The 13,396-nt window shown below is 42.4% G+C and overlaps 1 protein-coding gene across 1 annotated transcript in view; it reads right to left on the bottom strand.

The window, feature by feature from the left end:
* LOC120065561 (receptor-type tyrosine-protein phosphatase T-like) overlaps positions 1-13,396 on the bottom strand; it is a 394,361-nt gene that overhangs the window by 259,752 nt on the left and 121,213 nt on the right. The window lies entirely within an intron of this gene.

Below are 13,396 nucleotides of genomic sequence, written 5' to 3' on the forward strand. Positions count from 1 at the left end.
CTTCCTTTCAATTTTTTGGGGGTGGGGGAACTACTATATTCAATGCGTTTGTATGGTCTAATAGCAGTAAGGCCCCCCCAAAAAATTCATCAAATATTATACATTTTCTCTTTTTTGGATACTTCAAGGGGTCTTAAAAAATTCAAAATCAAATAGCAAAATGATTCTTGGTATGACCTTCTTAAAACATTTCAATATAACTTAGTAGACACGCCCTCCCCCGGCTTAGAAAGGGCTTAGACTCTTATGGGTTAAAAACCCCTTGAATCTTATCAATGGCATCATCCAAAGAAGCAACTATGCATACACTATGCAACAGCTTATTGTTTTGTGATCCAATACAATGTTTTAATGACGCCTACTTTTTGATGGAGTCTGAAGAAAGGAGACCAGCAGGCTCCATGCATTGCAGTTGTGGTAAACTAAGACAGCGATCAAAATAACTACCGGTATATTTACTTTTTCATGCATTACATAAAGCTGTTCCACACCGAACTCAAAAAACAAAACACAGTACTATAGACGGCTTTCTCGTGCTAACAAAGCCCTTGAAATAGACTTATGCATGCTTATAACAAGGCCTCACAGTAGATTTACAATGGGCTATAGCCCAATTTCTGGAACTGATAGGACAGGGCCGGCCCCAGGCATAAGTCGGGGTCTCAACTTACTATTGAGAGTAAGCAATGTTGACATTTGGTCGTGCATTGGCAGTTTTTCTCTTGTTATGTCAGTCACTGAAAGTCACTCAATTAGCCATGTCAGTTAACAATTTTTAGATTGGTAGCTAGTCTAACCAGCTCTAGTCTAACCAACTTGAAGTAATCAAACTTACCCAGGGGCCCTGACCTCCAGGGGAGCCCCATTGATTGTGTTAGTCATTCTCACTCTGATATATTAACATGGCATAAGTTACGGTAAAATGTGTTGAATTGCAGGAAATTAGCTTAAAAACTGAAAAAAACTATCTTTACCCATGACAAAATGGGTAGAATTAAAGGAAATTAGGTGTAAAACAGCAAAAATATTATCTTTGCCCCTAGGCAAAATGAATACAATTGCATGAAATGTGTAATACAATTGCTAATCTTTCTCTCTGGCCCATGGCAACATGTGCAGAATTGCAGGAAATTAAATGTTTCTCTCTGACATCAAGAAGGGGTCCAAGGTGGGAGCCCCCCCAACCAAATCTTGCTTAGGGCCCCCAAAAGGCTAGGGACAGCCCTGTGATAGAGAATAATGCTGAACAACAAAAACCCAGATTAAGGCTAATCTAAGGCTAATCTGGATTCATTTCGGAAAGCAGCTCTAAGAACATTGCTAATTTCGGACTGGAAAATCCAATAGGGGTATCTTCCCAAATCGGCGAAGCCTGAGTTATAACTTTGCTTTTGTCGTTAATTAAGTCAATGAAGGCATCTCCTGAGTTGCTCTTGATCTTGACAAATAATGGATCGTTTTAATTTATTATATTCCATCTTCCTCCTCCAGCTCTTCTCAGCCATCTACCCCAATCAGAGCGAAGGAGGGAGGGAGGGATGACGGCTAGCATTATACATGACTCAAATCTCATTAATCAGGGTACATGGCAGTCGCAGTGGTTGGCACACACTGAGAAGGGGCACCGGGGAGGTTTGCTATGCCATGGGTGGGCCGACTCCACCACAGATAGGGGTGCGGGGCTCAGGGTAGCAGCACCGGTGATCAATGAGCGGGGGATTATTAATCGCAGACGTTGGGGAGCACCGTCAAGAAGAAAAAGGGGGATGGAAATCAATCTTAATGCCGGCCCCGGTTCTCCCTGCTGACACTCCGCCACATTCATCATACGGCCGCTCCTCAAAAGAGCAAAGTGGAAATTGCTAACAATAAACATATCAATGGGTGCCCACAATAGCCAACTGTGTGGGTACTTTAAACAGCGCAAGGAGAGAGAAAAAGACAGAAACATAAAAATAGGATAAGTCAATGTCACTGGCTAGGATACCACTGGCTTTTATCCTTAGGGACTGGAGGGACAAATGCAACCCACAAAGAAAAGCAGTGAAGTAATAGGCCCAAAAGTGATTCTGGACTCTAAAGCCGTTTTCCACCACCTTAACACTATGACCACAGTCATTTTGCAGAGGTAGCTCTTTTAATCCACAGCCCTGGATCAACAAACAACAAATCATCACAACCCCAAGACAAAAATGGAAGATGGAAATGTTATCTGATGTGGCTGTATTTGAAACAGCTTACCGTCGGAAATGGCACCGAACCAAAAACCCAAAAATTGTGATTATTCAATATCTACAGTCGGAAGTATAACAGTGCACTCTAATTAAATTATTAATGCAATGATTATGAAGGGAATGTGAATGCTCCATAATGGCCTCAGTGCCTCCCAATATTCAGTAGCAAAAGCCTCCTAAAGACAAGATCAGCCCCCAACAGATACAGTGCATTCGGAAAGAATTCAGACCCCTTGACTCCAGCATCTTCACAAGGTCCTTTGCTGCTGTTCTGGGATTGATTTGCACTTTTCGCACCAAAGCAGATTCCTCTCCAGGAGACAGAACGCGTCTCCTTCCTAAGCGGTATGACAGCTGCGTGGCCCCATGGTGTTTATACTTGCGTACTATTGTTTGTACAGATGAACATGGTACCTTCAGGCATTTGGAAATTGCTCCCAAGGATGAACCAGACTTTTGGAGGTCTACCTTTTATTTCTGAGGTCTTGGCTGATTTCTTTTGATTTTCCCATGATGTCAAGCAAAGAGGCATTGAGTTTGAAGGTAGGCCTTGAAATACATCCACAGGTACACCTCCAATTGACTCAAATTATGTCAATTAGCCTATCAGAAGCTTCTAAAGCCATGACATAATTTTCTGGAATTTTCCAAGATGTTAAAAGGCACAGTCAATTTAGTGTATTTAAACTTCTGACCCACTGGAATTGTGACACAGTGAATTATAAGTGAAATAATCTGTCTGTAAACAATTGTTGGAATAATTACTTGTGTCAAGCACACAGTAGATGTCCTAACCGACTTGCCAAAACTAAAATTTGTTAACAAGAAATTTGTGGAGTGGTTGAAAAATTTGTTTTAATGACTCCAACCTAACTGTATGTAAACTTCCGACTTCAACTGTAAGTATTCAGACCCTTTACTCAGTACTTTGTTGAAGCAGCATTGTCAGCGATTACAGCCTCAAGTCTTCTTGGGTATGACGCTACAAGGTTGGCACACCTGTATTTGGTTAAATAAAGGTTAAATAAAACAATTTGGGGGGAGTTTCTCCCATTCTTCTCTGCAGATCTTCTCAAGCTCTGTCAGGTTGGATGGGGAACATCGCTGCACAACGTAGGGATGGTGCCAGGTTGGTGGAGTGCTGCAGAGATGGTTGTGCTTCTGGAAGGTTCTCCCATCTCCACAAAGGAACTCTGGAGATCTGTCAGCTTGACCATCGGGTTCCTGACCAAGGCCCTTCTCCTCCGATTGCTCAGGTTGGCCGGGCGGCTAGCTCTAGGAAGAGTCTTAGTGGTTCCAAACTTCTTCAATTTAAAAATGATGGAGCCCACTGTTCTTGGGGACTTGAAATGCTGCAGACATTTTTTGGTACCCTTCCCCAGATCTGTGCCTCGACACAATCCTGTCTCGGAGCGCTATAGACAATTCCTTCGACCTCATGGCTTGGTTTTTGCTCTGACATGCACTATCAACTGTGGGACCTTTATATAGACAGGTGTGTGCCTTTCCAAATCATGTCCAATCAATTGAATTTACCACAGGTGGACTCCAATCAAGTTGTAGAAATATCTCAATGATGATCAATGGAAACAGGACGCACCTGAGCTCAATTTCGAGTCTCATTACAAAGGGTCTGAATACTTATGTACGTAAGGTATTTCTGTTTTTTATTTTTTAAATATTTGCTTTATGATCATGGGGTATTGTGTGTAGATTGATGTGTTTAAAAATGTGTTTAATCCATTTTAGATTAAGGCTGTAACTTAACAAAATGTGGAAAAAGTCAAGGTGTCGTCTGAATACTTTCTGAATGCACTGTACGTGACTTAAACAATTGGATTAACACGACTACAAGCAGATGCTCAAACGATTCTTTTTTACTGGTTTTTAATTACTCCCCAGTCAATGTAACTGATAATTTGCCAGACATTTTTTAAAACCGACTTCAAAGTTGGAAGGAAAAATACACGTTTTAATTTAGCAACATTATACATGCGTGAGAGACTTGACGACGCCTGCATTTCAGCTGCCTAGAGCTGCGGGGACTTTCGTAACTAGAGTAAAAAACGATTATAATTCAAAACCAGCTTTATTAATAGAATTACCAACGGGCGGTTTACGATTCTTGTCATGCACATTTACGGAGAGAGGTTTAAAGTGATGTTAAATGGTGACAATTGAGCCTTGGCCTCGAGGTTGCCCATAGGTTAAGCACCTAGAGCAGAAGTAAGAGAATGGGAGGACAATGACAAACTGTCTGGAAGAGAGACACTCTCACTGAACTGTGGACAGTGGGACTGGCAGTGGAGGACTAAAGCAAGTGGTGTGCTGACAATGTGGTCTCTACTCATACAAATGTTGATATTATAAAAGGAACACTGGTAATAGGCTAGAAACTTGCCTCCATTTTCACTTCACACTGATAAAGAATACGCAGAGATTCACAAATGTTTTGATACCTAACCTATATAGGACATCAACGTCGGATATTGCAGCAGAAGTCAATACAGAAAGTGAAGGGACTTTTTGGGACAAAACTTAAGAAAGGGAATTTGTTTGAATGAAAACTTTCCAAAATGTCACAACATCGGTTTAGATTGCCCCGGAACTACCTGCTGCTCCTTTGTGATTGGATAGGGCGTTATGGTCATTAATGACCTCTATCTTCATCAAGGGGTCTCTGGCCTATAGAACGGTGAAAAAGGATGTTGACACAATTTATTTGAAGCCCATTGAATCCCTCACTGTCTATCATCCCTTCAATTGCCAACGCCTCGAGAATTCCCCTCTTTATTTTTTCACGACAGCTATTGTACCCCAACAGGTACTGCAATGTTCAACAATTCCCAATCACTTAAAACCAATTGTCAAACAACAAAATGTATGTGGTGGTGGGACTTTGTCCATCTTTGTTTGAGAAACCGAGAGATTGATGCCTGCTAGCTAATTATAACTGAGGATACACTCAGGACAAGGTCAAATGGTGTTTACATGTAAGGGCCGGTGAAAGCACACGGCCGATGGAATCCAATGTTTTTCTGTCGTGTTGAGTGAGAGGTATTGACAAGGGTTGTAACCTCGGTGCAATACAAGAACACACAAGTGCACTGTGTTTTCCAGTGGAGCATGGAACCTAGATTTGTTTGAGTCCCATTGAGTCACGTTATAGACTAGGCTACCGTACATGCTCTTAACAACTCAATAGATCTCTGTAGCCTACACTTTCATCAAGCCTTTATGGGAAAGCTAATATTGCATTGCGTGGGTCTATGCATGAGTGCACATAGCATGCAGGAAAAATCCAGCCCCACTTATTTGAGGAATCACAAATTAGTTTTTCGACCTTTCTTACAATAGCCTAGCACTTCCACCCCATGGCAAAACAAGCCTCCATCCACATCCTGTGACATTCTAAAACCCCATCATTTGAAGTGTGCTATCTCGGTTTAATGAGGGTATATGAGTGCAACTCTAACAAACACACACGCGTAAGCATACACACACACATACATTACTCTAACATGCACGCACACATGCACGCACAAACACACCACACAACCTCCTGGTGGTTTGTTAGGGCTGGAGAGGCTGGCGGGCATTTGTCAAATTGTGCGCACTTCCTGACTGCTAAAGTGACGGTGTTGGCTGGACTGTCCATTTCTCGGCCACAGGTCACCCTTTAGAGTAGAGAACAATTAGGAAGGCAGAGTAGTGGAGAGGAGCATACATTTTACCTTAATTACCTGCTGGGCTCTACCCCGGTGGCTCCCTGCCACTCTTTCACTACTCCAGCAGACTCCTTTCAAAGCCCTGCCAATCGATACAGCCATTGATTAATTTGCCTGAACGGACGGTTTATTTATTTATTAGTCAGGGACCATGTCCAAATGCATTGCACCAGATTTAGCTAGATAGCTCATTTTGATCTGTAGTCCCTGGGCAGAAAACAATCAACATCAATACATCATTACAATGCTACAATATAACACTCTCTCTCTATCTCTATATAAAAAAAATCTAAATCTAAAACAACAGACAATATAAAAGATAATATTGCACCAGTGTTGAAATGTCCCTTGGTCCTACAGTATCTGACATCTTAAGAGTCAGAATATCTTAATGTTCCCATGACTGGTAGCAAAGGTACTGCACTCTCTCACACCGACTGGCAGGGTGTGCCATAATCCAGACGCTCTGATTGAAAAAGCCGTCTGGACAAATTTAGCGGACCTAAACTGAGATGAGTGGTCCCCGCTGGTTAAAGCTCTTGTCATCCTGGTGTTGTCCTTGCAATATGTAACACGTTGCGTAAGAGGTGGTGTGGCAAGGTCATGAGTGATCTTAAACAGCAGAGCGATGTCAGCAAGGTGTAAGAAGCTGTCAAAGCTCAGTAGGTTGTATTTTTTTAATGATATTGCAGTGGTGATAGGTGTTTGGTTTTTTGTCCAACACATTCAGAGTTTGCTTATTGAGTTTTTGAAGTTGCTTCATTGCTGTGAGACTAGTTTGGAACCAGGTTGTGACACAGTACGAGAGATGGTACAAAATCATTGGGTGCATGTACAGCTTAGCAGCATCTATTGACATTTGGTTTCTGATAAATTAGAAATTTACCAGGTTGCGTTTGACTGTTCCATATATCTTTTTTATTTGTTTTTTGACAGACATGTTAGAGTCAAAAATGATTTCTAGGTATTTCAAATCTAACACGTTGTCCCTTAACAGTTACCTCAGGCTCATGGGTCTCACTGCAGACAGTTTTTTAATTGTATTTATGTCTGTGGCATGTGCAGGGCATTCGAAAAGTATTCAGACCCCTTGACTTTTTCCACATTTTGTTACGTTACAGCCATATTCTAAAATGGATTAAATATATTTCTTCCCTCATCAATCTACACACATTAAACCAAGATGACAAAGTGAAAACAGGTTTTTAGAAATGTTTGCTAAATTATAAAAAAAAATGTAAAACAGATACCTTATTTACATAAGTATTCAGACCCTTTGCTATGAGACTGAAAATTGAGGTCAGGTGCATCCTGTTTCCATTGATCAACATTGAGATGTTTGTACAACTTGATTGGAGTCCACCTAGGGTAAATTCAATTGAATGGACATGATTTGGAAAGGCACACACTTGTCTATATAAAGTCCCACAGATGACAGTGCTTGTCAGAGCAAAAGCCAAGCCATGAGGTCTAAAGAATTGTCTGTGGAGCTCAGAGACAGGATTGTGTCAAGGCACAGATCTGGGGAAGGGTAATTTCTGCAGCATTGAAGGTCCCCAAGAACACAGTGGCCTCCATCATTCTTAAATGGAAGAATCTTGGAACCACCAACACTCTTACTAGAGCTGTCTGCACGGCCAAACTGAACAATCTAGGGAGAAGGGCCTTGGTCAGGGAGGTGACCAAGAACCCGATGGTTACCCTGATAGAACCCCGAGTTCCTCTGTTGAGATGGGAGAACCTTCCAGAAGGACAACCAATTCTGCAGCACTTCACCAATCAGGCCTTTATGGTAGAGTGGCCAGACCGAAGCCACTCCTCAGTAAAAGGCACATGACAGCCCACTTGGAGTTTGCCAAACGGCACCTAAACACTGACTGACCATGAGAAACAAGACTCTCTGGTCTGATGAAATAAAGATTGAACTCTTTGGCCTGAATGCCTAGATTCACATCTGGAGGAAACCTGGCACCAAACCTATTGTGAAGCATGGTGGTGGCAGCATCATGCTGTGGGGATGTTTTTTAGCAGCAGGGACTGGAGGACTAGTCAGGATCGAGGGAAAGATGAACAGACCAAAGAACAGAGAGATACTTAATTAAAACCTGCTCCAGAGCACTCAGGACCTCAGACTGGGGCGTAGGTTCACCTTCCAACACGAAAATGACCCTAAGCATACAGCCAAGAGAATGCAGGAGTGGCTTCAGGACAAGTATCTGAATGTTATTGAGTGGCCCAGCCAGAGCCCGGACTTGAACCCGATCGAACATCTCTGGAGAGACCTGAACATAGCTAAATAGCTGTGCAGCAAAGCTCCCCATCCAACATAACAGAGCTTGAGAGGATCTTTATTTAACTAGCCAAGTCAGTTAAGAACAAATTCTTATTTACAATGACGGCCTACCAAAAGGCAAAAGGCCTCCTGCGGGGACGGGGGCTGGGATTGAAAATAACACAATTAAATCAAAATATAGTACAACACACACATCATGACAAGAGAGACAAGACAACACTACATAAAGAGAGGCCTAAGACAACAACATAGCATGGCAGCAACACATGACAACACAGCATGGTAGCAACACAACATGACAACAACATGGTAGCAGCACAACATGGCAACAGCACAACATGGAAGGAGCACAAAACTTGGTTCAAACATTATTGGTCACAGACAACAGCACAAAGGGCAAGAAGGTAGAGACAACAATACATCACACAAAGCAGCCACAACTGTCAGAAAGAGTGTCCAGTCTTTGAATGAAGATATGGAGATAAAACTGACCAGTTTGAGTGTTTGTTGCAGCTCGTTCCAGTCGCTAGCTGCAGCGAACTGAAAAGATGAGCGACCCAGGGATGTGTGTGCTTTGGGGACCTTTAACAGAATGTGACTGGCAGAACGGGTGTTGTATGAGGAGGATGAGGGCTGCAGTAGATATCTCAGATACGGGGGAGTGAGGCCTAAGAGGGTTTTATAAATAAGCATAAACCAGTGGGTCTTGCGACAGGTATACAGAGATGACCAGTTTACAGAGTTTAGAGTGCGGTGATGTGTCTCTAAGTAACATTGGTGGAAAATCTGATGGCCGAATGTTAAAGAACATCTAGCCGCTCGAGAGCACCCTTACCTGCCGATCTATAAATTAAGTCTCTGTAATCTAGCATGGGTAGGATGGTCATCTGAATCAGGGTTAGTTTGGCAGCTGGGGTGAAAGAGGAGTGATTACGATAGAGGAAACCAAGTCTAGATTTAACTTTAGCCTGCAGCTTTGATATGTGCTGAGAGAGGGACAGTGTACGTCCAACCATACTCACAAGTACTTGTATGAGGTGACTACCTCAAGCTCTAAACCCTCAGAGGTAGTAATCACACCTGCAGGGAGAGGGGAATTCTTCAAAGCAAACCACATTATCCTTGTTTTGGAGGTTTTCAGAACAAGGTTAATGGCAGAGAACGCTTGTTGGACACTAAAAAAGTTTTGTTGTAGATCGTTTAACACAAAATCCAGGGAGGGGCCAGCTGAGTATAAGACTGTATCATCTGCATATAAATGGATGAGAGAGCTTCCTACTGCCTGAGCAATGTTGATGTAAATTGAGAAGATCGTGGGGCCTAGGATCGAGCCTTGGGGTACTCCCTTGATGACAGGCAGTAGCTGAGACAGCAGATATTATATGTTTATACACTGCACTCTTTGAGAGAGGTAGTTAGCAAAACAGGCCAAAGACCCGTCAGAGACACCAGTACTCATTAGCCAGCCCACAAGAATGGAATGGTCTACCATATAAAAAGCTTTGGCTAAGTCAATAAAAATAGCAGCACAACATTGCTTAGAATCAAGAGCAATGGTGACATCCTTGAAGACCTTTAAGGTTGTGGTGACACATCCATAACCTGAGCAGAAACCAGATTGCATACCAGAGGGAATACTATAGACATCAAGTAAGCTAGTCAGCTGATTATTTATAAGTTTATCCAACACTTTTGTTGGGGCAAAATATAAATAAGAGGATCAGCTTGATCTCCCCCTTTAAATACATTTTCCATTGCTTGGAATTGCCTTCCAAGCAATGGGAACCCCTCAATAGAGGAGAGACAGGTTAAAAAGGTCAGAGATAGGCTTGGCGATGATAGGGGAGGCAACCTTATTAAAGAAGAAAGGGTCTAAACCATCTGACCCAGATGTTTACTTTGGGGTCAAGTTTAAGGAGCTCCTTTAGCACCTTCAACTCAGTGACCGCCTCCAGGGAGAAACTTTGTAGCGGGGCAGAGGAAAAAGAGGGAGATGCATCGGGGATAGTCGCATTAGAAGGCGTGGGAGATGAGGAAATGTTGGATGGGCAAAGAGGCATGGCTGAGTCAAATAGGAATCCTGACTTAATGAAGTGGTGATTAAGGAGCTCAGCCATGTGCTTCTTGTCAGTAACAATCACATCATCAACATTAAGGGACATGGGAAGCTGTGAGGGGGGTTTATTCTCCAGGTCTTTAAACGTTTTCCAGAACTTCTTGGGGTTAGACCCACAGAGAGATAACTTTTCCTTAAAGTAACTAACTTTGGAATTCCGGATAGCCTGAGTGCACATATTTCTAATTTGCCTGAACGAGGGCCAGTCAGCCTGAGTATACGTGTGCTGAGTCTTTCGCGAAATGCAATTCCCGAGGTGGAGTAACTCTGCAAGATCACAGTCGAACCAGGGGCTGAACCTGTTTTTAATTCTCATTTTCTTTATGGGGACGTGTTTGTTAATAACAATACCACTGAACATTTAAAAAAAAAAACAAGGTCCAAGTGCCTTCGACAGAGGGGATTCAGCTGATTCTATACCATTTTACAAAGGCCAGTTCATGAAGTTTTTTGCAAGCGTGCATGATAAATCAGGACAGGTCGTTTCACTGAGAAGCCATTACGAACATAGGTTGTAAAACAGTGACTAAGGTCATTACAGAAAACACCAGACTGATACCTCTCAAGATTATTTGTGAGGATAACAGGATTCCTTTTCTGGGTGTTTGGAGTCATACCTTGTAGGATTGATAGTAATCGGAGAAAGATTTAGGGAGTCCCATTTCTTTAGGACTTGGTCAGGTGGTTTAAGAATGTCCCAGTTTAGGTCACCTAGCGGGACAAATTCAGACTCAGTGTAAGAGGGCAGGAGAGAGCTTAGGGCAGGTAGGGTACAGGCCGGTCCTGATAGAATTTGAAAGGTTAATGCTTAAAACCAGCAAATCAAATTGTTTGGCGACAGACTTGGTGGAGACAACAGAGCACTGAAAGTGTTCCTTGGTAAAGATTGCCACTCCCCCACCTTTGGAAGATCTGACTTGCTGAAAAAGATTATAACCAGAAAGGTTAACATGAATGTTCAAAACACTTTTCCTTAACCACGTCTCAGTACTGAACAACACATCTAGATGGGAGCTGTAAACTCACACTTTCAATTGATCCATTTTCGATAATAAGCTTCTAGTGTTAACGTGCAGAAAACCCAGGCTTTTACGAAAGTAGAAATCAGTGAAGCAGATGTCAGAGCACAAATCAGATTTGGGGCTAGCAACAGTAGGTGGGCCAGGATGTACATGCACATTTCCAGATATCATCAGCAGTAATACAATCAAGGCACGGCAGAGGACAGAGAGATCTCTGCAGTGTTGATTTATGACATTTGAATGCGCATTAGATGGCAACAAGATCATATTGTAGAGCAATTTCATCAGGTAACATGAATACAAAGCCGCGAGAGGTGGTTAGAATAGGATGGGAGGCCAAAAGGCTGTGTAACCAATAGAGAGTCAGAGTCCCGAGTGTGGGAACAAACATAGTTTGTCCCACGGTTAGGTAAACAGGAAAGCTCATAGTCAACAAAGCATGCAGGAGTCATGAGGCAAACAGCAAAATGCACAAAACATTTTTTGGGGGGCTAGCCATTGTAAGTTCAGAGTCACTCGCCCCAACAGTGCATGTGTGCTGGAGGCAAGGGAATCTCGGGAGAGAGGGGGGAGTGTGGTGGGGGTACCTGTACCAGACAGGGAGACAGGCCAGGGAAGATGGTGAACAGATCACCAGGTGGAATCCAAGCAGCAGTGCAGCAGGCAATGTCACACCCACTTGGGAGAATCTTTTATTTCTTGTAGAAAATGCCAGTAGATGGTCTCTGAACAGTGGGAGGGGGCTTCAAAGGCCTCTGGATTTGGGTGGGGCAGGCTGCGAGAGACTCCTGCCACTTGTTGGGCCCAAAGGCCTCGATGCCTCTCACTTCACACCTCAGTGCTAATTGAAGTTGGATCTGGTCTGTCCTAGCAAGCCTGGCAGCCTTTAACTCAGCATTCAGTCCTCATAAAGTAAAATATATCATTGTAATGTACTTTATTTTTCATTTATTTCATTTTTTATTCTTCTTTTTAGCTTTCAAAATAGCATCAGACCAAACACTACTCACTCAGTTCCAGGTTGGATGGTGTCCTCAGGTCTCTGCTGTTTGTTTGCCAGAGCACCCTCTGTATATCTTGGAAAAATGAGTCCTTGGTCGCAGTAATCTCTCCAAGTAATTTTGTCCAAAACTATATTGTAGTTTTTTTTTTTAAGTTTTGATCTGGAGCGAAGGCCATGCTGTGGAGGGTAGCATCCTGCATAAGTCCCTGCCGAAAAATCCAAGTTGATCTAACTCCAAATCTATCCTTTTTTAAAAACATGTTTCAAAATGTGATAGCCCACATGCAGCTGTCTCTCTCTCCCCGTCTCCCTTGAAATCTCTCCCTTGAACCCTCTCTCCCAAATACAGGTATGCCAAGCTTGTAGTGTCATTATCCAAGAAGACTCGAGGCTGTAATCGTTGCCAAAGGTGCTTCAACAAAGTACCGAGTAAAGGGTCTGAATATTTATGCAAATGTGATATTTCTTTTTTTTTCTTCATAAATCTACAAAAATGTCTAAAAACCTGTTTTTCCTTTGTCATTATGGGGTATCGTGTGTAGATTTATGAAGAAAAAGACAACAATTTCATCAATTTTAGAATAAGGCTGTAACGTAACACAATTTCAAAAAAGTCAAGGGTTCTGAATACTTTCCAAATGAACTGTACTTGTGTAGAGATAAGATTATGTTAAAATATGACTGACACACAATAAAAGTGCTGTTTTATTGAGATTCCAAGATAATTAAATATTGAAGGTGAGGACTAGATAGTATTCCAAGTTCTTTGTGCTCCTTTTATGCCATATATTGGCAATATCATTCTCGTGGCTGGATTTCTCCGTTAAGCATTGCTACAGCGTTTAGAAACAGCTGTTAGGTCCTAATGAAAAAGGTTGCTTTCTCATAATTAAAAAGGTGCATTGCTCTATTCAGTGGCTGCTCAATAACTCTCAATTGCTCTCTTTTTTTATATCAGATCCATATAGCACACAGGCTCAGAGCCCTGCCCAAGTGTGCA

Source organism: Salvelinus namaycush, chromosome 20 (genome assembly GCF_016432855.1).
Source record: "Salvelinus namaycush isolate Seneca chromosome 20, SaNama_1.0, whole genome shotgun sequence".
Classification (NCBI taxonomy): domain Eukaryota; kingdom Metazoa; phylum Chordata; class Actinopteri; order Salmoniformes; family Salmonidae; genus Salvelinus; species Salvelinus namaycush.